At 48.7% G+C, this 24515-nt stretch overlaps 1 protein-coding gene across 4 annotated transcripts in view; it reads right to left on the bottom strand.

Annotated features, from left to right (window-relative positions):
* Positions 1 to 21369, bottom strand: part of PTPRA (protein tyrosine phosphatase receptor type A) — a 240968-nt gene extending 219599 nt beyond the window's left edge. For 3 of the 4 annotated variants that reach the window (XM_045017591.1, XM_045017592.1, XM_045017594.1), the window contains exon 1: positions 12775 to 13044. The gene's annotated coding sequence lies outside the window, so the exon portion shown is untranslated. Of the gene's footprint in view, positions 1 to 12774; positions 13045 to 21352 lie in introns of those variants that run through there. The other variant, XM_045017593.1, reaches the window with a different exon arrangement.
* Positions 21370 to 24515: the final 3146 nt, after the last annotated feature.

Genomic DNA, 24515 nt, shown 5'->3' with positions numbered 1-24515 from the left:
TTAAATGAGGAGTTACTGCATCTGAAGATAGGGATCTCAGTGTCATGAAGAAGTTTCTTAATAAATACTAACTTTTATACCTTTCATCCCAAAAGTTAGAACCACAGGAATTGCATCATCAGACCTGTATCTGGCAGTAGCTGTATCAGCCGCTTCAGAGAAAGGTACATGAAACCCTGTAGATGCCCGTCATGGAATAGCCTCCATATAGGGGATCTTTCTTCCTAATCCCCTCAGTAGTAATTGAGCACAAGAGTTTATATCCCATACCTGTAATATTAATCCTACTTAATGTAATTTATGATTTTCTCATTATCCATGTAGATGTCCAAATCTTTTTTCAACCCCAAAGCACTTCACAAACACATACATTGGACATCTGTATCTATACACATCTAATCTACCCTTCACCCACCAGTGAAATGCAGCTCTAAATAGCAAGAGTCTGCGGTCAGATTACAGATGGAGAGAAGACGGATAGCTGATAGCACATGTGATGCTGACAGCCCTCGTGCCAGCTCAGCCCAAAGTCCCCAAGCCTCGGTGGAACACTGACAAATACCATGGCTAAAATCAGTCCAGCTCACCTGTGCATTAGTACTGGTAAAATATATAGTAGAATTGTAAGTGTGTGTTTAGTACAAACATTCCATAAAGTCTGAGTAAGTTGTTCTACCCATTAATCTTATTTATAACATCTGTATCCCACATAAAATATTATTTGAGTGTTTGCATTGCAAGCCTCTGTAACTGTATAAATCACCAGATAGAAGAGACATTAACTAGTGTGAAGTGCTGATCTCCAATAGAAGATGTTACATCCTGGCCAACAAAGAAAGTCCTACAGAGACCTTCCAGAAATGGGGGAGGGGGGAGTGTGGATTCTGCCACTAGTTACCCTGAAATCACAGGTCTATCTAATGTACAAGCTGAAACCGTGGCTGCTGCACATAGGTGCTGGAACTAGGGGGCAGAGGGTGTGCTGCAGCATCCCGTCTTGAAGTGGTGTCCATTATATACAGGGTTTACAGTTTGGTTCAGTAGCTCTCAGCACCCCCACTATAAAAATTATTCCAGAACCTCTGCTGCTGCCCTATTTATCATTTTTAGCACAATAGGTTTTCCCCGAGGAAATCTTGTCAGACCATGGTGCAAATTTCATGTCTGTCATTTTCAAAAGAGTTATAAGAGTTGGGTGGAGTGAAGCATATAAAGGTTGCTCCCTATCATTCAGAAACTAATGGTCTGGTAGAAAGACTCAATGGGACCCTGAAGTCTATGCTGAGGATGTATGTTACCTAGTGAGAGAATGACTGAAACGTGTTGCTCCCTTGCCTGTATGTGAATAACAAATATTACCCCAAGAGTCTATAAGGTCTGCCCCCTTTGATCTCCTTTACAGGAGACAGGTGAGAGGACCTTTACATTTAATTTGAGGCTCTTGGAAAGGGAGCACAGAAGAGTCTGGAGAGTCTGTAAGGGGAGCATGTCACTCATTTTAAAGAGAATTTAAAGACTGATGAACTTAGGCATTTCCGAAATCTTGGTATAACAAGCATGCTGGAGAAAGATCTTTTGAGATGGGTGACATTGTGTTGTTGATTCCACTGAGGAAGAACAAGATGTAAGATTGTTTGGAAGGACATTTTGAGATGACAAGACGGCGCAAATGAGGTCACTTCTAATGTAATGAAATCCCAAGGCAGAAGAGCTGTGCAAACAGTACATGTCAATAGATTAAAAGCTTACCATAAAAGAAAGATGGCAGTGAATACTGTTTGGTTTGTTGACTCAAAAGCAGGAGATGCTGGTCCGCCATGCTGGCCCTCCTGAAATACCAGAGGTGGGTGTTTTCCAGCCTACCAGGTTTAACTATGAAAATAGTGCATTCCATAGAAACTACAGGGCCATGCCCTGCCCCTAGCAGAGCACACCATGCTAAAGGAGAAATGCAAAAAGATTTAGGAGGCAGCAGAAAGCATGCTATAGGGAGGGGGTGACTGCTAAATCGAAAAGCCCCTGGGCATCTCCTATTGTGATGGTACTTAAAAGGGATCAAAAATCCACAATCTCATGAGTTTTAACGCTAAATGCCATCACCCAACCTTATCCTTACACTCCACACCCAGAACAGTGGACCTACTGAGGGGTGCATAAATACTCTGGATGTGGCTTGTGGATATTAGCAACTTCCCTTGGATGCTGATGCCCAAGAAAAATCATCTTTCATAGTAGAATCTGTCCTGTATACACGTAAGGTTTTGCCTTTTGGATTAATTAATGCAAGGGCAACCTTTTCAGAGGCTTGTCACAGAAATGCTGCAGGGTTTGCACACCTTCATCAGGGCCTATGCAGATGACTTCGGTATCTTTAATGACTCCTGGCAAGACCACTTGAACCATGTGGGAATTGTATTGCAGAGGTTTACAAAAGCCAACCTCACTGCTGAAGTACCTAAATGTAAGACGGGGGCCTCAGCTCTATTCTTCTGCCTGTCTGCAGACTTTGGAAGACATCCCTATACCTGGTCAAGTTTGAAAGCTTTACTCTGCAACATTAACGGCAGTGCTACATTTTATCTTAAATGAAAGCTCATAGAATTCATTTTATCGGGCTGATATCCTGCGTAACAGAGGCCAGAGAATTTCATTTAGTGATTCCTGCATGTGGCTTAAAGTTTATGGTTAAATTAGAGAATCTTTCATAACGTTCTATACTGCAGAAACTAATAATGCCACCAGGACAGTGCTAGCCCAGCACACCAGTTAATGCCAGTTGCACGGGAAGCAACAACTGATTAAGGCACAGTAACTCTATACAAGACCTTAAAACAGGAACTGGGAAATTATGGCCAACCAGATTTAATAAACCAGGGCATAGATGACAATGAGTCTACTCCAAAGTGTCACAGGACTATTAGTGATCACAAGAGGTCAGTGCCTGGGGGTTTAAGTCTCATCTGAAAAAGTGATGAGCAGGGAGCTCTGGCATATCACCACTGTAGCTCACACAACTCCTCATACTTGCACCTCTCACACATCAAGGGCTTGGCTACACTTACAAGTTGCAGCGCTGGGAGTTACAGCGCTGGTCATGCAGCTGTGGAAGGGCCAGCGCTGGAGTGTGGCCACACTGACAGCTACCAGCGCTGCAGTGTGGCCACACTTGCAGCACTTTCCAGCGCTGTATTGAGAGGTGCATTGTGGGCAGCTATCCCACAGAGCACCTCGTCCCGTTTTGGCGCCGTTTTGGCGCTGAGTATTGTGGGAAGGGGAAGGAAGTGTGCGGGTCATTCCGCTTCCTGTTTGCCAGCGCCCCGTGGTGCATCGCTTCACATCCCAGCATTCACTCTTTCCAGCAGCGTTTGGCGCCATTGTGAGTGTCTTTCTGTTACTCTCTGTGTGAATCGCGATTTCTGTGGCAAATGGAGCCCGATCTGCTGAGGACTCTGCTGATGAGTGTCACCAGCACAACACGTTTGGCAGTCCAGCTATTCCTTCAGCTCCAAAGTGACAGTGAGGATTCCGACGATGATATCAATATGGATTTGCCTGCCGCGTGTGACACTAAAGTGCTTGCGGCATTTACGGAAATGCTCAGCACCGTTGAACGCCGCTTTTGGGCTCGGGAAACAAGCACTGAGTGGTGGGATCACATCGTCATGGAAGTCTGGGATGACGAGCAGTGGCTGCAGAACTTTCGTATGAGAAAAGCCACTTTCATGGGACTGTGTGCTGAGCTCGCCCCCACTCTGCGGCGCAAGGACACAAGATTGAGAGCTGCCCTGACGGTGGAAAAGCGAGTGGCTATTGCAATCTGGAAGCTGGCAACTCCAGACAGCTACCGGTCGGTCGGGAACCAGTTTGGTGTGGGAAAGTCGACCGTGGGAATCGTTTTGATGCAAGTTTGCAAGGCAATTAATCGCATCCTGCTAAGAAAGACCGTGACTCTGGGGAGCGTGCAGGACATTGTGGATGGCTTTGCACACATGGGTTTCCCTAACTGTGGAGGGGCGATAGATGGGACGCATATTCCTATTCTGGCCCCCCCCCACCTGGCATCAGAGTACGTTAATCGGAAGGGGTATTTCTCTATGGTTCTCCAGGCGCTTGTGGATCACCGCGGGCGTTTCATTGACATTTACACAGGCTGGCCTGGAAAGGTGCATGATGCACGCATCTTTCGGAACAGTGGCCTGTTCAGGAAGATGCAGGCAGGGACTTTTTTCCCAGACAGGAAGATCACAGTAGGGGATGTCGAAATGCCCACTGTGATCCTTGGAGACCCGCGTACCCGTTACTGCCTTGGCTCATGAAACCCTATACAGGGAAGCTTGACAGGAGCAAGGACCGGTTCAACTACAGGCTGAGCCGGTGCAGAATGACTGTGGAGTGTGCTTTTGGGCGTTTAAAAGCCCGCTGGCGTTGCTTGTATGGGAAGCTAGACTTGGGGGAAAGCAGCATCCCCGCGGTTATATGCGCTTGCTGTACCCTCCATAATATTTGTGAAGGGAAGGGTGAAACATTCAGTGAGGCATGGACCACCGAGGTTCAAGTCCTGGAGGCTGAATATGCACAGCCAGAGAGCAGGGCTAATAGAGAGGCCCAGCACAGGGCTACAAGGATTAGGGATGCCTTGAGGGAAGAATTTGAGGCTGAAAGCCAACAATAATGTTTGCTGCCTTGCATGGGAGTGAATTGCACTGCTTACACTGTTATTCTATTATCCATAATAATAATATGATTTGTAGTGCCTCTTTCTTTACTGGGCTAAGGTATCTTTCACTATCTGCTATAATAAAGACTGTTTTCAAAGCCAAGAATTGTTTTATTGAAAAGAAAAAAACTTCCTTGACAGACAGACAGACACACAACATTTCATGAACACAAGAGGGCAGGGGTGTGGGTTGGTGAACTGTACAGTCACAAGTTTGCATATGCCCTGTCTGGATTGCTGTTTAATGAATCCTGCACTTCAGGGTTCATATACTGCATGGTGATGGGGGTTGAATGCAGAGGGTAAGGGTGGTGGTAGGTATCAGGGCTGGTTGGGGAACATACAGGTGTTGGAGGCAGCTGGTGGTGGTAAGAACCTGGATGCTGGGGAAAGGTGGTTTGAGCTGACATTGGGGCACAAGGCACAAAGGACGGGGCGGGTGGGGGAGTAGCACGGTAGTGCTCTGCTTGCATGGCAACGAGTGACTCTATAGACTCCGCTTGGCGCTCCAGGATGCTTAGCAGCCGCTCCGTGGTTTTCCTCTTGGCCACTGCATTTCTCTTGCGTGTCCTGCTTTCTTTCTCTCGCCAATCCTTCAAGTCCTTACTCTCTCGAGCAGACTGATTAAGAACAGTTTTCAGCATGTCTTCTTTGCTCTTTCGGGGATTTTTTCTCAAATTTTGAAGCCTCTGTGATGTTGAACATCTGGGCAGTCCAGTAGTCAAGGTCACTGTAGAAACAGAAATGACAACATTTAACACGGGCAGCATTGTATCCACTATCTCCAGACATGAATTGTTACACTGAGGGAGTGAGTTCTTATTTAAGCATTCTTTTACCCACACGCATAACACTACAGAAGCCACGACATGGTGAGTGAGCAGTGCTTATATGGGGAGAAGTGGGGCTTGGGTGTAAGAGGGGAGCTGGTTGCTTCGGGTAATCTGGAGTGCTAGAGGGGTTGAGTGAAATGCAGATGCAGGGGTGATCTTATCTCCCTATCTCTTCACTAAAGAGTCTCCCAACATTTTTCACAGGACTTAATCCTGGAAGATGTTTCCCTACTGCGAGTCACTAGGGAACAGCGGGGGGCTCTTTTAGAGCAATGTGGATTCCGCCCGGGACCCTATGCGGCTTGCCTGTGTTCAGAAATGGTCCCCCCACCACTGGCAGAAGAGTGGCGCGGACGCGTCACCGTCACTGGGACAAGGGACACAGTGGCTCTGCCTATAAACCTGCGCAGGCATATTGCCCACGCTCTGGATGAAGCTTTTGCTGAGATAACTGAGGCAGATTACCGCGACGTGATAGACCACATCAACGGGCTATTCCACATCTAGAGGCTGGCATGCATGCATCCATAACCCCCCCTCCTCTCCAGAAACATTTCACCCAGAAAATAAAAGCCGCTTACCGGTAACACGCTCCTCTGCTTGTCCTTCTGCAACTGCTGGCTGCTGCGATTGGGTGCTTTCCTCCTGGCTTGAGAAGAGCTCCTGGCTGCATGCCTCCAGGGAATCTGCGGTTTCTTCCCCCATGCCAGGAGCTTCACTCGCGGTTTCCTCCCCCCCCCACGCCTCCGCCTCCGCCGCCTCCTCCGCCACCAGTCCCCCAGCCAGCTCAGAAGTGTCCATCGTTATCCTGGGATTGGCAGTGGGGTCACCCCCAAGTATCTCATCCATCTCCCTGTAAAAACGGCAGGTCGTGGGAGCAGCTCCGGATCGTCGATTCCCCTCTCGGGCTTTGTAATAGGCACTCCGCAGCTCTTTAATTTTCACCCTGCATTGTACTGCGTCCCGATCATGGCCCCGATCCAGCATGGCCCTTGATATCTGCTCAAAGATATCGTAATTCCTACGGCCGGAGCGCAGCTGTGCCTGAACAGATGCCTCACCCCAAACACTGATGAGGTCCTGCAATTCACCAGTGCTCCATGCTGGGGCTCGTTTGCCGCGTGGAGGCATGGTCACCTGTAACTGATTAAAACTGATTGCACTCCACACCTGGCTGCAGCAAACAGGAAGGAGATTTTTAAATTTCCCGGGGCATTTACAGGGCGGGTCACCTGAGCCAAGAGCAGTAGAGTGCAAACTGATGTGCAGAGTGGCTGAACAGGAATTCTGGGATACCTCCTTATTCCCTGGAGGACAGGTAAAGCGCTGGTGAGTGTCCACACCTGCTGGGCAGCGCTGGATCACCAGCGCTGCACTCCTTATACCCCTGCCGGGATGGGTTTTCAGCCAGCGCTGCAACCAGGGAGTTGCAGCGCTGGTTGTGCCCTGCAAGTGTGGACGGGGTGTTGTTGCAGCGCTGGAAAGCCTCCACCAGCGCTGCAACTTGTAAGTGTAGCCAAGCCCCAAGAATATTTTGCAATACCAGCCAGCAGCACTGAAGTCTGAGCGATCATTGCTCACAGCATTGTCTTTCCTTCTAAACTACACACAGCCTGTAACTTAGTTTGCAATCATACTAGATTAAGCCAGTGAAGGGAGTTTGGAGAGGATGTTGGTATTTGGCTGGGGACGGGGGATTAAAGAGGTTGTTCCATTAGGATGCTGGTGTTGGTATTGACTGATAAAGTGGTGCATATTACACCGAGCTAAGGTTGTTAACTGATTGTTGTGTTTTGTTTTAGGGAATTCAGGGTCATATATTTTATTAGTCTAAGAACAATACAGCAAGGTAGATGCCAGGGAAGTGGTGCCCCTGGGAATGGGAAACACCTCTCAGGGTCCCTGCTGATTTGACAAAGTGTTTTGCCTAGTCTTTGTAAGCACCCACAGCCCACCCAAAGCTTCACAGCAAGATCCCCTACCCCACCCACAAAATCCCTCAGAGCCAGGCCTCCCCACCAGAGACAAGCCCACAGGGTAGAGAGGAAGCAAAAGTAGGAGTGTTTCCAGACACCGTCTCTCCCTGTGGAGAACTACAATACCTGTCCATGCACACTCCCGACTTCCAGCAAAAGAGCCACATTTGTGCCCACCACACTACTATGCACCCAGGACACACTCCAGTTTTACACTGGACTAACTACTGGTTTCATGGGAGTCATCCTGAATTAACACTCATATTAGCCAGATCAGAATTTGTCCCAGGCCCACAGTAACCAGATTTTTAGAGTTTTCCCAGGTCCAGGATCAGACCAAGACAACTTGCCCTCCCTCTCCTAAACCCTCATGGGCAGTCCTGAAACTCCCTAAATTGCATTTAGTTCAAGGGAAAAGGAGGGTTCCACACCTGCCAAAAGCGGCACAGAATGTAGTCATTAAATATCAGCAAGGTGGATAATATAAAGGCCACACCTGGAAGCGCATCCACCCTGTATTTAAATAGAGGCTTTTATAGGGAGAAACCAAATGGGTTTCTCCCTTCCATTGGTGGCCCACCAAAAAAAAAAAAAAAAAAAATCTTGGCATCCCTGAGAAAGGGGGGGCAGAGGGGGAGAAGAGGCCTGCACCGAAATACTGATATCCAGCCCTTATGTCCCTTCTCCCCCCACAGCCTTGGAAATTTGATCCTATATTGCACAATTCACAGGTATCCCATGCAGTATGGAGAGAATGACAACAGCTTGGTTCTGATGCTGGCTGGAAATAATTAAATCCTCCTTGCAGAGAGTACACACAAGTGACCCTGGAAAACGGGCTTAGAGGACAGAAGGAAATGAAAAAACATGGCTGCTCATCACACTGGCTGCAAAGACCATTAAAAAAGGCACCTAGATTGCTATGAGCATGCTGGAGCAATTGCAAGTAAAATTAAAAAAGAAAAGAGGAGCTTCAGTTGGGTTGCATGTTTAATTCCTAATCCCTTTTGTTCCAATCACACAGCTGGGACCAAGGCAGCGCTTGTTGATCTGCAGTTAAACATTTTAAAAAATTAATATATTTTGGCTAACACACAAACAGCAGAACAAAAAGTTCTCTGCAGGAAGGACAACATTGCTTTTACATATCTGTCAGATTGTTCTGTAGCACTAAGCATTGCAGGTTCTAGCTAACATGCATGCCATCCTCTCTACCATTATTCTTTCTTTTCTAGAAATCCCCAAACAAACAGAAGAGAAAACCCAAAAACATTTCCGTAGCTTCCTGAATGCTCTCAGCAAACTAATCATCAACAGCAGACAGCAAGAGAGAGGTGGTTAATTTCTAACAAACACAACAATTTCAAAACTGGAAGAGCACTCAGCCTGTAGGACAGCACTGAATTAAGCTCTGGAGGCCCATAGCAGGGTTAGCATCTTCCAGTTCAGAAGGAAAAAAAAACAAAACAAAAACCAGCAACCTCACAGCAGAGTGGTGAGCAAAGTATAAGGCCCTCCTTCACTCCCCTCTTCCCCTCACCTCCCACCTTACAAAAGAACCACTGGGATCTAGTTAAAATAGAAGCAAGATTAAAATGGGCCAGGATTCTTTTCACACCGGTATCTGCTATTCCCAGATTTTAATGTCACTCCATATTTAGCAGGAGAAAAAAGCCTCCCTTCCTTCCTGTCACATTTTCCATTCTTGATGACATCCCAGATGATCAGAAATAAGCAGATCTTCATCTGAACCGGGGCTTTCCACCAAGGCGTGGGAGAGCAAAAGCCAGTGTTAGTTACAAAAGTTTGGAGCAGTTAATACTACTATATTACATATGCATGCACACCCCCATCCCACTTCCCCAGGCAGGTAAGGAGAGATCCATCCTATGGAAAATGTACTATTTAGCAGACATCAGCTATGTTTGACAAAATTCTACAGGTCCCTCCCCGCCTCCAGGTTTTAAATTTTGTATTGGGGTGGGGAGGGGAAAGGGGAGAAGGAGAGGTGAGGCCAAAATAAAAGGCCAGATCCTTATCTGGTGCAGTCAGCATGGCTCTCTACTGACTTCCACAGGAGATGTAGGTCCCCAGCACCTCTCAGGGTTGGGCTCTCAGGGCCACATTCTCAGCTGGCATAAATCCACATAGTTCTTTGAACATTAGTGGGAACTGAATTATACCAGTTGAGAATCTGGCCCCCTAATTCAAGCCATTTGTTATTCCTTATGTTAAGTAACTACTTCACACAACACTGGGAATCTTAAGCCATGCAACAGTGCAGCAGTGTTACAGAATGCAGCACTGATACTCAGTTTATTACACAGCAGTTTAATTCCTGCCCCACATAATCTATTTTGCTGTTATGTTTGTGTACAGCACCCAACACAATGGGGCCTGTTCCCTGTTGGGAGGCTTCCACGTACTATTGCAGTATAGATAGTAAGTTAATTGTAATGAACAGGGGGTTGCTGCTCAGTGACTCCAGAATTATTTTCCCCCACTTTGCTTTTATCCAAGATTTCCACTAACAGAAGCATCACTTTTCTCAGTGCATTCAGCCAAAGCAGCCACAGTCTCTCATTCCAGTTTCCTTTCCACTTGGTGACCTGGATGTCAGAAGAACTTTCCTCTTCATCTGCCATTTAGACTACAAATAGGGTGATTTTGGGGGACAAGAGGATTAAACAAAGTAAGACAGGCCTGGTTTACACACTAACAGCCATTTTTAATTTACACAGAATGTTCAGCCTATGAGCATTAGCCAACCATGACGAGATCTGCCTATCTTACAGAGGGTGGCATCTCCATTTTACAGATGGGGGAACTGAGACAGAAATATAAAGTGACTTGCCCAATGCCACAGGGTAAGTTATTGGCAAAATCAGGAAGAAAACTCAGGAGTTCCACCTCTCAGGTCCCTGCTCTACCCCAGTAGACAGCTTTCTCTCCCTTTAATAAGTAGAATGTATACACATCTAGGATGAGAAAGGACAGTCTTCTAATCAAGAGAGTGAACTAGGACCAAGGCATTGGGTTGGGACTCAGGAGATCTGGATTCAATTCTCAGCTCCCTGAGTGACCTAGGCAAATCACATAAAAGACCCCAACCATGCAATAATCTCGCCATGAGCAGACACCAAGAGTGCAGACCCCTGCTGAAATTAGCAGGGCTCCATATGGGTTATACAGAGCTCACTGCACCATCTGAGCCTTAATCACTCTGTCTCTATACCCCTCTCTGTAAAATGGGAATAATAATGGCTCTCCCACACTTTGTCCATCTTGTCTGTTTAGGCTGCAAATTCTTTGGGGAAGAACCATCTCTGTTTGTCTGTAGAGCACCTAGCACAATGGAGCATTGATCTTTGCGGAGACCTCCAGATGCTATTGTGGTATAAACAATTACACACACACACGCGCACACTCCTCCTCCACCTCAATATCTGAAGTTTTGTTTATACTTGGAAATTTATCAAAATACTTATTGGTCTTTGTCATGTTTCTCCCCTGCCCCGTTTTGGAGGTGGAGGGGGTGAGTGGAGAGAATGGGAATATTCTTGTCAACATATCTTAATCAATCAACCCTCAAAGAGCTTGCATATGAGCAGTGCTACATATTAGTACTAAGATTTTAACAGCATTTGAATTTGTGGCCCTGTTTGTGCCCTATGTGAACATGGGCAGAATGCTGTATCTATACAGCAGGCTACACTATTCAGGATACGGACCTAAATATGAAATTAAATCTCAATCCTGCTCCCACTGCAGTATACGGAAAAATTCCCTCTTGATTTCAATGGAAGCAGGATGATGACCAGAGTATTTGTCATATTATACACCCATCTATAATCCCTCCCTCGACATTTGAGCACTTATTTCTCCCAGTGAGGAATACATATGATGGAAGAGATAGGATTGTATTTCTAAAAATCAAAGAACTGAGAAAGTAAAAAGTTTTTCTAAAGGCCAATATTCAGGAGGGAGGGGGCAGGTGGTTGTGTAAGCTGCTCTGAACCTGATAAATCACCTAGAAAACAGAAGAATAAGTTTGGCCTTAGCATAAATCACTTGAATAGTCATCGTCTAAAATGGCAGCTGTGCTTGTTTACACTAGGACTGAATTTAATCCCAATTGCCTACAACATTTTCCACTGATATCTCTTTCTCCATTCCACAGCAACCCCTTCTCCTCCAACCTGCTCCATATGGATGCACAGAGCTTCATCGTGCCGCCATGGAACCATTTCCAGGATTGGGCTCACAAGTGAGGGCCCACTAATAGCCAGCCCTCAGACTAACAACGGTTTTAACAATTACATCGCTGTGCAACGCAACTCCTATAACATACTCTTAACACTCGCATCATAGAGAGACACAAGCACTTAGGACTTGTCTACACTTGAAACGCGACAGTTGCACAGCTGCAGTGCTTCTGTGTAGAGCCCGACACTACCTATGCCAACAGGAGGGGTTCTCCTGTTGGCACAGCTAGCTAATCCTCCCAGAGAGGCGGTAACTAGAGAGATGCAAGAATTCCTCTGTTAACCTACTGCTATCTAGACAGGGATTTAGGCTGGCTTAACTATACCACTCAAAGGCGGATTTTTCACACCCCTGAGCGATGTAGTTAAACAGACTTAATTTCCTGGTGCAGACCAGGCCTTGGACACCATGGTGAAGGGCAAGGTACAAGAACCTGAACAAGGCAGAGTGATTTCAGCTGAGCACCAAAAACCGCTTCCCAGGGACAAGGGTTTTTCACGCCGAGGGTCCGCCCAGCGCCGCCCCTCAGCCCAGCACTCAGGCAGGATCTAACCTGGGGGGAGAGGGGTGGAGACCGGGAATACCTGCCCCGCCCTCCCGCTCCCGCAAGGGGCATTTCAGACCCACGCTCACTCCCCCCCCCCCCCCGGGGTGGCAGCCCCGCGAGCAACGCGCAGGCCGGAGGGGGCCTTCGCGGTGGAAGGAAGCTGCCCAGCGGATGGACAGGAAGGTCCGCGACCCCCCGGCGCGGCCCGCAGCGCCCTCATGGGGGTGGGCTCGTCCCCAGCGCATCGCCTCCAGCCGGCCGCCCCCGGCCCGGGGCGGAGACCAGCCGGCAAACCCGCTCAGCCCGAGACACCCGGGGGCCGCCCCGTTCCGCCCGCAGGCGGATCCGAGGTGGGGGGGGGTCCCTCCTTCCCCGGTAGCCGGGATGCACGGAGCCGCCCCAGACCCGAGCCGCGCTCGCCGCCCGCTCACTCACCCTGCCGCGGGGACGGTGCGTAGCGAGCCGCGAGTGACTCCGGCGTGACTCCGCAGCGGCCCGTGGAGCCAGAGCATTTACCCCACTCGCTCCACCCCCGGGGGGGGGGGTCTCCCCGCCTCAGCACCGCGCCGCGGGGCTCGGCGCCCCCGCAGCCTCCCCGCCGTGGGGCCGCTCCATGCGCGGCGCGCGAGTGACAGGCCGACGGCGGCTGAGGAGAAAAGTTCCCGCTCCGCGTCCCCAACCGGGCAGCTTCTGCTCCGCCGCGGAGCCTCCTTCTCGGGGGCACGCACCACGCGCCGCTGTAAGCCGCCCTCCCATTGGCCGATCAGACGTCCGCGCTGATTGGCCGCGGGCGGCGGGGCTCCCTTCTTCTTGGTCCTGTGAATTAGGAACGCGCTGCCGGGCGGAGGGGGCGCGTGACGGGTCGGGGCCGGGGGCTGGCGCGCGCAGGTGGCTGCAGCCTGACCACAGGGTCGCCGCGCTGCCAGGGCTTCGCGGAGTCTGGACTCTGCCCGCTAGGGGGACCAGACGTCCCGCTTTTAGGGGACTTGTCCTGCGTCCCGACCTTACATTGGTCTGGTCACCCTAGTGGGGGGGGGCTCCCCTTAGAGCCACTGCCTTCAGTCCCCACCCGGACCTTGTTCCCTCTGCCCCCCCCGCAGTTCCCCCTGTCCCCCCCACCCTCAATCCACTGCCCTCAGCCCCCACCCGGACCTTGTTCCCTCTGCCCCCCCCCCGCAGTCCCCCCTGTCCCCCCCACCCTCAATCCACTGCCCTCAGCCCCCACCCGGACCTTGTTCCCTCAGCCTCCCCCACAGTCCTTCCTGTGCCCCCCACCCTCAATCCACCGCCCTCGGCCCCCCGACCCTGTTCCCTCTGCCTTCCCCCTCTGTGCCCCCCACCCTCAATCCACTGCCCTCGGCCCCCCTGACCCTGTTCCCTCTGCCTTCCCCCCCTGTGCCCCCCACCCTCAATCCCCTGCCCTCGGCCCCCCTGACCCTGTTCCCTCTGCCTCCCCCCCTGTGCCCCCCACCCTCAATCCACTGCCCTCGGCCCCCCTGACCCTGTTCCCTCTGCCTCCCCCCCTGTGCCCCCCACCCTCAATCCACTGCCCTCAGCCCCCACCCGGACCTTGTTCCCTCTGCCTCCCCCACAGTCCTTCCTGTGCCCCCCACCCTCAATCCACCGCCCTCGGCCCCCCGACCCTGTTCCCTCTGCCTTCCCCCTCTGTGCCCCCCACCCTCAATCCACTGCCCTCGGCCCCCCTGACCCTGTTCCCTCTGCCTTCCCCCCCTGTGCCCCCCACCCTCAATCCACTGCCCTCAGCCCCCCTGACCCTGTTCCCTCTGCCCCCCCACAGTCCCTCCTGTGCCCCCCACCCTCAATCCACTGCCCTCGGCCCCCCTGACCCTGTTCCCTCTGCCCCCCCCACAGTCCCTCCCCTCCCTCCCCCCACCCCCCCCGATCTCACCCTGCACGGATGTGGAAATCTGTCCCGGATTCCAGGCTGTCGTTAGCCCCGGGGCAAAAGATCAGCAAAGGTTTCCAAAGGGAAGTTTGCAGCCTTTGCTCAGACCCAAACATTTTCACTTAAATAAATAAATGCATACCCAAACCCATCTGCTCTGTCCAGATTTGCTGTTATCCCTGTTGAGGCCAAAATGGTTTGAAAAATTAAAAATCCATGACACCATTGTGTTACTTCCCCCTGCGTGGCTCGTTAATCTGAAGGACCTGCCGATAATGAATAAAGATGAATGTCCTGGTGGAGCAACGCGTCAGGCAAACAGTTTGTCAAGTAGGAAAGTGAATGCTGAAGCCCTCACAAAATGCAGAGGCTTTTCTTAACCTGAGAACTGAAAAAGAGCCAGATACCCTGCATGGGTGTGAAAGTGAGAAGAGCCTAGCGACTGACCAGAGCAGCGCCAGGTTTGAAGTGAGAGGAGGGTCTGTGTCATGAAGTCTGCGTTTCCACTGAGGACTCTTCCATCACCAGGGGAGCGCTGGTGCAGGTCTGCCGCCGGCCACAACAATGCTGAGAGGTGCCAGCGTAGACCCAACCCACTGCCCTCAGCCCCCACCCTGACCCTGTTCCCTCAGCCTCCCCCACAGTCCCTCCTGTACCTCCCACCCCAAACCCACTGCCCTCAGTCCCTGCCCCCATTCCAACAGCCTCCCCTACAGTCTCCCTGCTCCCCCCAACCCACTGCCCTCAGCCTTGCCCTACCCCAAATCTCTTCTTCAGCCTCCCGTCATCCCACCCCCATCGCTCCCCCTGCTGTCCCACCCCTTCAACTTTCCCCCCCATTCCAGTCCTGCTCCCCTCTGTCTCATCCCCTCCAGACCCTGTCCCTCTCCTCGACCCTCCCCACACCCATTGTCTCCCCTGCCCCGCCCCACTCTACACAGCTCTCTCTACCCTGTCCCATTCATGCTCCCCTCAGCCTCTACCCTACTCTGCCCATCCCAGTCCTGTCCCATCCCCCTCAGCCCCCCCCAACTCCCCCAGTCCCAGTCCTGTCCTCCTCAGTTCCTCCACCCTGTTTCCCCCGGTCCATCCCCACACAGTTCACTGTCCAACGTGTGTTTTGTGCCCTCCTCTGGTGGATTTTTAGAGGATAACTGTATAGCTACCAGCTAAGGGAGTTATATCTTTGAACTCAAGGAGTAGAAGCTCATGCTTTTAAGTCTGGATGGCTCGGGTTCAATCTTTGGTGACTAGCTATGATGGAGGTTGCTACACTTATAATCTCTTTAATCAGAGGTTCTGAATATGCTTTGTTGTAGGCAAAGCTAACCTATAGTTAAGCAACTGAAAATTTAGAATGGGAAGTGTTGAAATGTTGGGAAGCCTTATAATTTTGCCAGTCTGGAACAAACATCCCATCTGAGGGATGGGGGTGGGGAGAAAGGAGAGTGAGACAGGACCAGGAAACTGGGACAAGGAATCCAGAGCGGTAGTGGGGGGGGGCAGTTGAAATCAGATAAGGCACTGGGGGGGTTAGACAGCAATAGGATAGACATAGACTGGAGGGGACGGGGAAGAAGGGTCTTTGACTACTAGAGACCACTCCGGTCAGGAGCCTGGAATAGACCCAGGATTCCTGAGTTTCACAGTTCCTCTTCTGTCAGCAGATATCTGTGAAACCCAGTGGCAAAAAAGTGTCTCGTTCCCCTACAGAGCTGATCTATCACATATAGGATGACAACCTACTGCCTCTGCCATCACTTACTCCATTAGCTCAAGTGGCAGAAGTCTGTGCAGTGGATCTAAAGGTTCATCGGCAGGGTTGGAGCCAGGCGAGTTTCACAATGATTCCACAAGACAGAATTTCTGGGACAGTTCAGTTTTGATTTTTTACAAAAAAACCTGGGGAAATGCATACAGAAATAGGCTGACCAGATGCCTAAATAGGGGAATCTCAAGCAGGAGTAGAGAGGTTATTTTATCACTGTATTTGGCACTGGTGCAACCACTGCTGGAATACTGTGTCCAGTTCTGGTGTGCACAATTTAAGAAGGATATTGATAAATTGGAGAGTGTTCAGAGAAGAGTCACAAGACTGATTAAAGGATTATAAAACATGCCTTATAGTGATCGCCTCAAGGACCTCAATCTATTTAGCTTAACAAAAAGAAGGTTAAGAAGTGACTTGGTTATAGACTGTAAGTATCTACATGGGGAACAAATAGTTAATAATGGGCACTTCAGTCTAGCAGAGAAAGGTAGAGCATGAGCCAACGGTTGGAAGTTGCAGCTAGACAAATTCAGACTGGATATAAGGCATACCTTTTCAATGGCGAGAGTAATTAACGATTAACAATATACTAAGGGTCATGGTGTTTTTCTAAAAGCGATCCTCTAGGAATTATTTTGGGAAAGCCCTATGTCCGTGCTATACAGGCGGTGAGACCAGGTGATCACCGGATCCCTTCTGGCTTTATAATCTCAGAACTAGGTACATCAATTCACATGCAAAATTCTCATTGAATTCAAAAGGTGTCCTTGCCCTGTAGCTTGTGGTGTGGGCTGCAGCAGGGGCCATACAACCCCTCTTGTAACTTCCTAGCGCCCCCCTCATGGCTCTGTGCACCTATTGTCGTCGTCTTCCTCCTCCGCTCGCTCAATGTGTCCTGATATTTCACTCTTGCGATCTGGTCACCCTACTGCCAGCGCCCCAGGCCCCCCTACCAGTGCCCCCACAGCCACAGGCCACTGCAGTCCCACTGCTTGGCAGCCTCTATCCATGGCAGTGCGCCCCCAGTCTGATCGACAGCCCCATTGCTATTCCAGTGCTGGGCACCCACAGCCCCCTGCAATCCCAGAGCCAGACCCACCCAGCCCTGCCCGAGCACCCCCAGCCTGACCCACAGCCCCCTGCAATCCCCTTGCTGAGCAATCCCAGCCTGACCCGCAGGCCCCTGAAATCCCAGAGTTGGCACCCCCACAGCCCTGCCAGTGCACCTCCTCCTGACCCAAAGATCCCTGCAATCCCAGGGATGAGCACCCCCACAGCCCTGCCAGTGCACCTCCAACCAAACAGCCCCCCTGTTATTCCAGTGCTGGGCACCCCCAGAGCTCTGCCAGCACCCCACCCTACTGACTTACAGCCCCCATGCTTTTCTAGTGCTGGGCACACACTCTGCTCTTCCTGTGCTCTCTAGTCCTGAGTTGCACTTCCTCCCAACCCCTTCTTGTCCTGACTCTGAGCACCCACAGATGGCTTGGCCAGTGCATCCCAATCCTGATACATGCTCACTCTGATGTTCAAATCCTGGGCTCCCTTCACATCTGCCAATGCACCACAGACGCAACCTATATTAATACTTCTGGTTGTTCCACTCATGGATCTTCACCCAGCTCTGCAATATCCCTGGATGTTCCAGTCCTGGGTTTACACTCTCCTTGATCCTGACTTACAGCACACTGCTGTTCCAGACCCAGGTCCCCAAGATAGTTATGTCAGTGCACCTCAAACCTCCTCACTTTCCTCACCTGTCCTTATAATCCCAGATCTCGTTTGAGCTGACACTGCTAGTATTCTGAACTGTGTTGCAGACCGTCATAATTGTACACCACACTAATTTATTTGCCAGCTAAGCTATGCTTTGAGTCCCAGATGCCCAGAGGTAAGAGCCCCAATGCACTAGCTCCACTGCACCACCTAGTGGCACCCTCATAGTATGATGACATCTTCATCTTCTGGACCCATGGAAAAGAAGCCCTTGAGGAATTCCACCATGATTGCAACAATTTCCACCCCACCATCAACCTCAGCCTGGACCAGTCCACACAAGAGAGCCACTTCCTGGACACTACAGTGCTAATAAGTGATGGTCACATAACCATCACCCTATACTGGAAACCTACTGACCGCTATACTTACCTACATGCCTCCAGCTTTCATCCAGACCACATCACATGATCCATTGTCTACAGCCAAGCTCTACGATACAATCGCATTTGCTTCAACCCCTCAGACAGAGACAATCACCTATAAGATCTCTATCAAGCATTCTTACAACTACAATACCTACCTGCTGAAGTGAAGAAACAGATTGACAGAGCCAGAAGAGTACCCAGAAGTCACCTACTTCAGGACAGACCCAACAAAGAAAGTAACAGAACGCCACTAGCCGTCACCTTCAGCCCCCAACTAAAACCTCTCCAGCGCATCATCAAGGATCTATAACCTATACTGAAGGATGATCCCTCACTCTCACAGATCGTGGGAGACAGGCCAGTCCTTGCTTACAGACAGCCCCCCAACCTGAAGCAAATACTCACCAGCAACCACAGACCACACAACAAAAACACTAACCCAGGAACCTATCCTTGCAACAAAACCTGTTGCCTACTCTGTCCACATATCTATTCAGGGGACACCATCATAGGACCTAATCACATCAGCCACACCATCAGAGGCTCGTTCACCTGCACATCTATCAATGTGATATATGCCATCATGTGCCAGCAATGTCCCTCTGCCATGTACATTGGCCAAACTGGACAGTCTCTACGTAAAAGAATAAATGGACACAAATCAGATGTCAAGAATTATAACATTAAAAAAAACAGCCAGAGAACACTTCAATCTCCCTGGTCACTCAATTACAGACCTAAAAGTCACAATATTACAACAACAAAAACAGACTCCAACGAGAGACTGCTGAATTGCAATTAATTTGCAAAATGGACACCATTAAATTAGGCTTGACTAAAGACTGGGTGTGGATGGGTCATTACACAAAGTAAAACTATTTCACCATGTTTATTTCACCACCACCACCACCACTGTTCCTCTCAACTGCTTGTCAACTGCTGCAAATGGACCATTTTGATTACCACTACAAAAAGTTTTTTTCTTTCCTGCTGGTAATAGCTCACCTTAACTGATCACAGAGTGTGTATAGTAACACCCATTGTTTCATGTTCTCTGTGTGTGTGTGTGTGTGTGTGTGTGTATATATATATATATCTTCTGACTGTATTTTCCACTGCATGCATCTGAAGAAGTGGGCTGTAGCCCACGAAAGCTTATGCTCAAATAAATTTGTTAATCTCTAAGGTGCCACAAGTACTCCTAGTCTGTATCCGCAAAAAGAACAACACGGCTGTTACTCTGAAACCCTCATTGTATTATAGATAGGTATGTGGAATGGCGGACCATGCAGGCCTTCAGGATTTCCTTGTAATTAAGTTATTTACAGACGCAGTTTTAAATGTTTGTGTATCTACCATTTTTGCAAGATAGCAAACCCAGTTTAGTTTGTTAACCTTGGGTGTTCAGTGATGTAGCTGCCACCTGCTCTGCAGATGCACTAAAACAAGAGGGAACAATAAAAGTGTCTATTCAAACAATATGCTTATCAGTTTTTCCTTTTTAACCCAGCATATGATTTAAGGGACACCATCATGATTTTATCATTGTTTCCCTACCAATTGTTGCATCTTGTCTTTACTGTAAGCTCTTCAGGACGAGATTGGCTTCTACTTTGTGTTTGGACAGTGGCACATGCAATGAGTCCCAATCCCAACCACCAACATTAAAAAAATCATGAATCAAGTCCTAACAGTAATGAAAATGGCTTTTAAAAGTGGACATTTTCCTTTAAAAATAATACATTTGAGGTTCTTATTTGCCTTATGTTTTTTGAACTTGTACACACACACACACACACAATTTTTGAATTCAGCTATCAGCAGGGGTCAGTATTGTCAACCCCAAGTGTCCAAAAATTATCAGATTGGCTTTAAAAAAAAATCAGAAAGTTTGGATACTTTTTATTTGATTTTCTGCTTTTGGAATGTAGGCTTTACATGCTTCTCTCTGCAATAATGAGGGCTAGGAAGCCACTTTTAAAAAAATTAAAGCTGAAATTCTCTCAATCACACAACTCCAGGAGCTGGAGTTTTGAGAAAAATCAACAGGTATCAAAGCTGGCAACACAAAGGGATGGTGTAGCTCAAGGAGATTGCCAGTGGGATATTGAGCTTTTCACCTCTAAAACACCAGCTGAAATCCAACCCAAGGGTTCGGCTCTGAGTGGTGCTAAGTACCCACTCCTGTGATTTCAGTGGGCTCTGAAGGTGCACAGGACCTTTCAGGATCAGGTAGTTCAGTGGGATCTACTTTGCTTCCCTTAAAGTGAGCCACAAAACTCCAACTGAGTTCACCGGAACCAAGATCACATCTCAGTGGCCAAATCCTACCCACCTTATTCACTTCGGGACAGCATGCTACCTTGAAGTGACCACTGAAGTCAATGGAGGTATGCAGAATTACACCATGTAGGGATCTAGTGACTTCAGTGGAACTAACCACATGAGTCAGGCAAGCATGATTTAATCCCAAAAGTCCTTACTTATCAGTCACAAGAGTTTGAGACATTCTGTATAGGATGTTGTGTGATGTTTGTAATAAGATGCCATTCTTCGGGAAAAGCTGCAGCTGAACCATTTCTGTTATACACACACATCCTATAGCATTAGTCTAAAATGCCTAACAAACAGAGAGGCACCCGATTTAGTCACCACTTATTACTCTTTGATTTGCAAATGATTTAGTCTCCCAGTTTCTGTGTACAAATTAGATGCAGGTAAAATTCCTGTCATGCCATAAAGCAGGATGCTCCAAGGCTGATATGTTTCAGGCCATTGGAAATAGGACTGTATGGATTCTGCAAGAGCTGGAAGCAAAACTCAGAAAAAAAACAACCCACAGGGAGGATGTGATCCTGTGAGGTTATGGGGTGGAGGAATTGAGCCCAATGAGGCTTGTGGATTGCAGATGTGCAAGCAAAATTAGCCTCAACATCACACCTTTTGACCTGAGGTTTCTAAAATCATCACACCCTAGACCCAAGTCTTCGTTCAAGCAGATATAAGGCTAAGAGCAAATATTTCACATAGTGATCAAAGGCCATTGATGGGTACATACCAGCAATGTGCTTTAAAAACACACACACACACACACACACCAAGACTCTGCACATTGGGAAAGTCTCTTGCCCACAAACATACTTGCTGTAATGTGTGCTCCCCCCCTCCAAAAAAAATAAAAAGCCAGCTCACCCCCCACTTTCAAACATTGACTGCTTCCGGCTGCACGGAGGCACCACTTCTGTAGTTAACACTCTCTACCTAAACAGGAAGTGCTGCACCTAGGGGTGGCCATTCCACACACAGGAAAGCATTTGTTATAAAACAGCATAGCTGGGCTCTGCTGCCTGTCAGTGACTCCCAATCAGACATGCTCAGTTTACAAGTAAGATTGTTTTTCCTTCTGTATGTCAGTCCTGCAGATTAGCTTGAGATCAGAGAGCCAGGCTAGATTCTTTCCTTCTTGTACATCCCCAGCAGAATTTTTAAACTGCTTTTTTACTCCTGTTACCTGTAGCTGGGCTGGCTCTGCAGGGCTGAGGGAACTGGATTCTATTCTTCCTTGTTCACCATCAACAGAATCACTTGCTATGTTCCAGCCGTTACACTTATGCCAGCCCATTGAATCATGAACTCAGCTCCTCAGACTCTTCTTCTGTGTCCCTGAGCTTCTGAACACCCAAACCTTTCTTCTTCTCATGAATGATAATTAGGAGCTATTTGAGTCAGACAAAGAGCTTCGTAAATCAACAGGCAACCCACTCTGGATAGCCTCAAGCTAAGCCCAACTCTCCAACCAGCTGAAAGGAATCCGGTTGCAGTTCATACAGGGCCAAATCCGGAGGTCTTTAATCAGATGAACTCCCATTGGCTATGAAGGGAAAAAAAAACAACCCACAAAATAGGTCTCCTGTGCGCACCTAGTATAGCACCTCCCTCCCCTGTGCCAGTGTGCTCAGTTCCATAGGCGATGCTTTCTGAGTGAGGTGTGACCTTGAGCTTATGAACACAAGACTAGTTGAGAGCAAGAACCTCAGTGATTTAGTCCTAGATGTGGCACACACTCCTCCTCTAAACTTGGGTTAAATACTGTTCTTCTCTCTGCCTCAGTTTCAGGGTCTTTTAAATGAGGATGAGCACATATGTACGCAAATCTATAAGAACTTATGGTGGAAAAGCTTGACTTAAAGAAATGGAGGTTTTGCATTTTGTTCTGAATGCTGTGAGGTTAGCAGTCCTCCTAGATTCCCCTATAGCATTGCTTCCTCTCCTCCTTCACTCCAAGTTAATCACTGTCACCAAAGTCTCCAATGACCTCTTCCTGGCTGAATCTCCAAGTGTGAAATCATAGCCCTAACAAAATTAATGGCAACATTTCCATTGATCTCAGTGGGGCCAATATTTCACTCCAGGCTTGGACTTTATTCCCAGCTTCTTTGGCCTCTTGGCTGCCTTCAACGCTGTTGATCACACTCAACTTCCTTGAACTCTCATCCTCCTTTGGCTTTCTCCATCTTCTCCTGTTCTCTGCTCCTACATCTCGTCCTTCTCTAAGTGGACCCTCCAGCTACCCTTCTCCCTCCTTCCCCATGAGATTTTTAATGTCCAGTTCATGTCTAAAATAATTATAATACCTAACTTGTATAGCACTTTTCATCCATACATATATCCAATCACTCTACAAAACAGTCAATATCATTTTGCCATCTGTAAAATGGAGGATAAATTAGGGACAGAGAGTGAAAGTGACTTGCCCAAGGCCACACAGCAGACCAGTGGCAGAGCCAGGAAGAGAATCCACATCTCCTGAGTCCCTACAAGATATATAGACACAAGCTCCATGGGATCTAAATCAATCTCTTCAGAGGGATGAAGGGCTTAGGCTGGCTCATCCCAGGATCTAAATCTGGTACTGCGACAGTTCTTGGGCACCTAGGACTGACAGCCACCTTATTACCCTCTGCCTCCAGCATGAAGGAATCTGTCTTGTGGTAGCTGGGTGTCAGCTCCCTAACACACCAGCTTTTCAGCCACTTGCGCGCTCTCCTCTGGGTTAGGCCAGCCCTAACTTCACCTTGCAGATTAATAGTTGGTGCACCCCAGTCCCCTTGAATCATTCCCCTCTGATATGCAGCCCACAACACTGGCTACTCCCAGAAATTCCAGATGCTCTGCACTCAGATGTGCAGTGTGCCTCAGTTTACTAGTTTTACCTTAAACCACCACTCCTGTAACCCACGTAGCACCTAAATAAACGTTTCTTCTGTTTTATTGTAGGAAATAAAGATTCAACTAGAAGTGAGAGAAAGTGATGGAAACCACCAGTAAACAACACAAAATAGAGTAAGTGTAGAGCCACGTTCACATTTTATCAATAGTTACCTTTCCTAGATAATAAAGTAGATTTCCTCTCTGCCCCCAAAGTTCAGGCTCTTGCATAACTGGCTGGTTTCACAAGAAGCAGGACCAAATGTTCAGGAAAGCTCCACATGCTTGGCGTGTGGCTCCACAGTCCTTTCCAGCCTGATCATTCTAGAGTGGGCCCAGCCAAGTCGTATGTGGCGGGCTTCAATCCTTCCTGAGCAGCTTTTCCACTCCCCATAGGGTTCTGTCATGGCAGAGGTATGGGGGAGCAAAGTAAGGGGCCCCAGTCTCAACCACTCCACTAGATCCCAAACCAGCACCCTAAAGAGGCATTATCCACTTGCTGGTCCCCTCTCCCCTGGTCATATCCTACCAGGCTATTTGGGGCATGGTCACACAGGAGTGGGATAACATCCCATTCTCTTAATTAATTAGCCTCTTAGAGTTGGTAGGACAACTCCCACCTTTTCATGTTCTCTGTATGTGTGTCTATATCTCCTTACTATATGTTCCATTCTGTGCATCCGATGAAATGGGCTGTAGCCCACGAAAGCTTATGATCAAATAAATTTTCACTTGTAATGGTCTCTAAGGTGCCACAAGTCCTCCTGTTCTTTTTATCCCATTCTTTGCCATCTCTTGTGGGGTTCCACCTCCCAAAGTTGGGGGGCAAGGGAGAATCGGGGCCACAGCTTCCAAATAGCCATAGGAATGCTCAGCACCAACCTTACCTCCTGGTGCTCTGCCCCCTGCCCACCAGGGTCCTTTTAAACTTCTCCTCTACCTAGAGCATGTCCTAAAGTAGCTGCTGAGGGGCCGGGCCTCCCTAACTCAGTACTGCTCTATACCTTGACCTGATTTAGCAATGGGGCTTACAGACCCTACACAACACTTATTAACCATTACAAGTGATGAACTTTCTGTCAATACTTTACATGTTACCCTTTATGGATAAATACCCTGCAAGATATGTTTGGTGTGGTGAGTTTGC

Source organism: Mauremys mutica, chromosome 5 (assembly GCF_020497125.1).
Source record: "Mauremys mutica isolate MM-2020 ecotype Southern chromosome 5, ASM2049712v1, whole genome shotgun sequence".
Taxonomy (NCBI): Eukaryota; Metazoa; Chordata; order Testudines; family Geoemydidae; genus Mauremys; species Mauremys mutica.
Note: the sequence above shows the minus strand (reverse complement) of the source record. Positions and strands in the feature narration are given on the sequence as shown.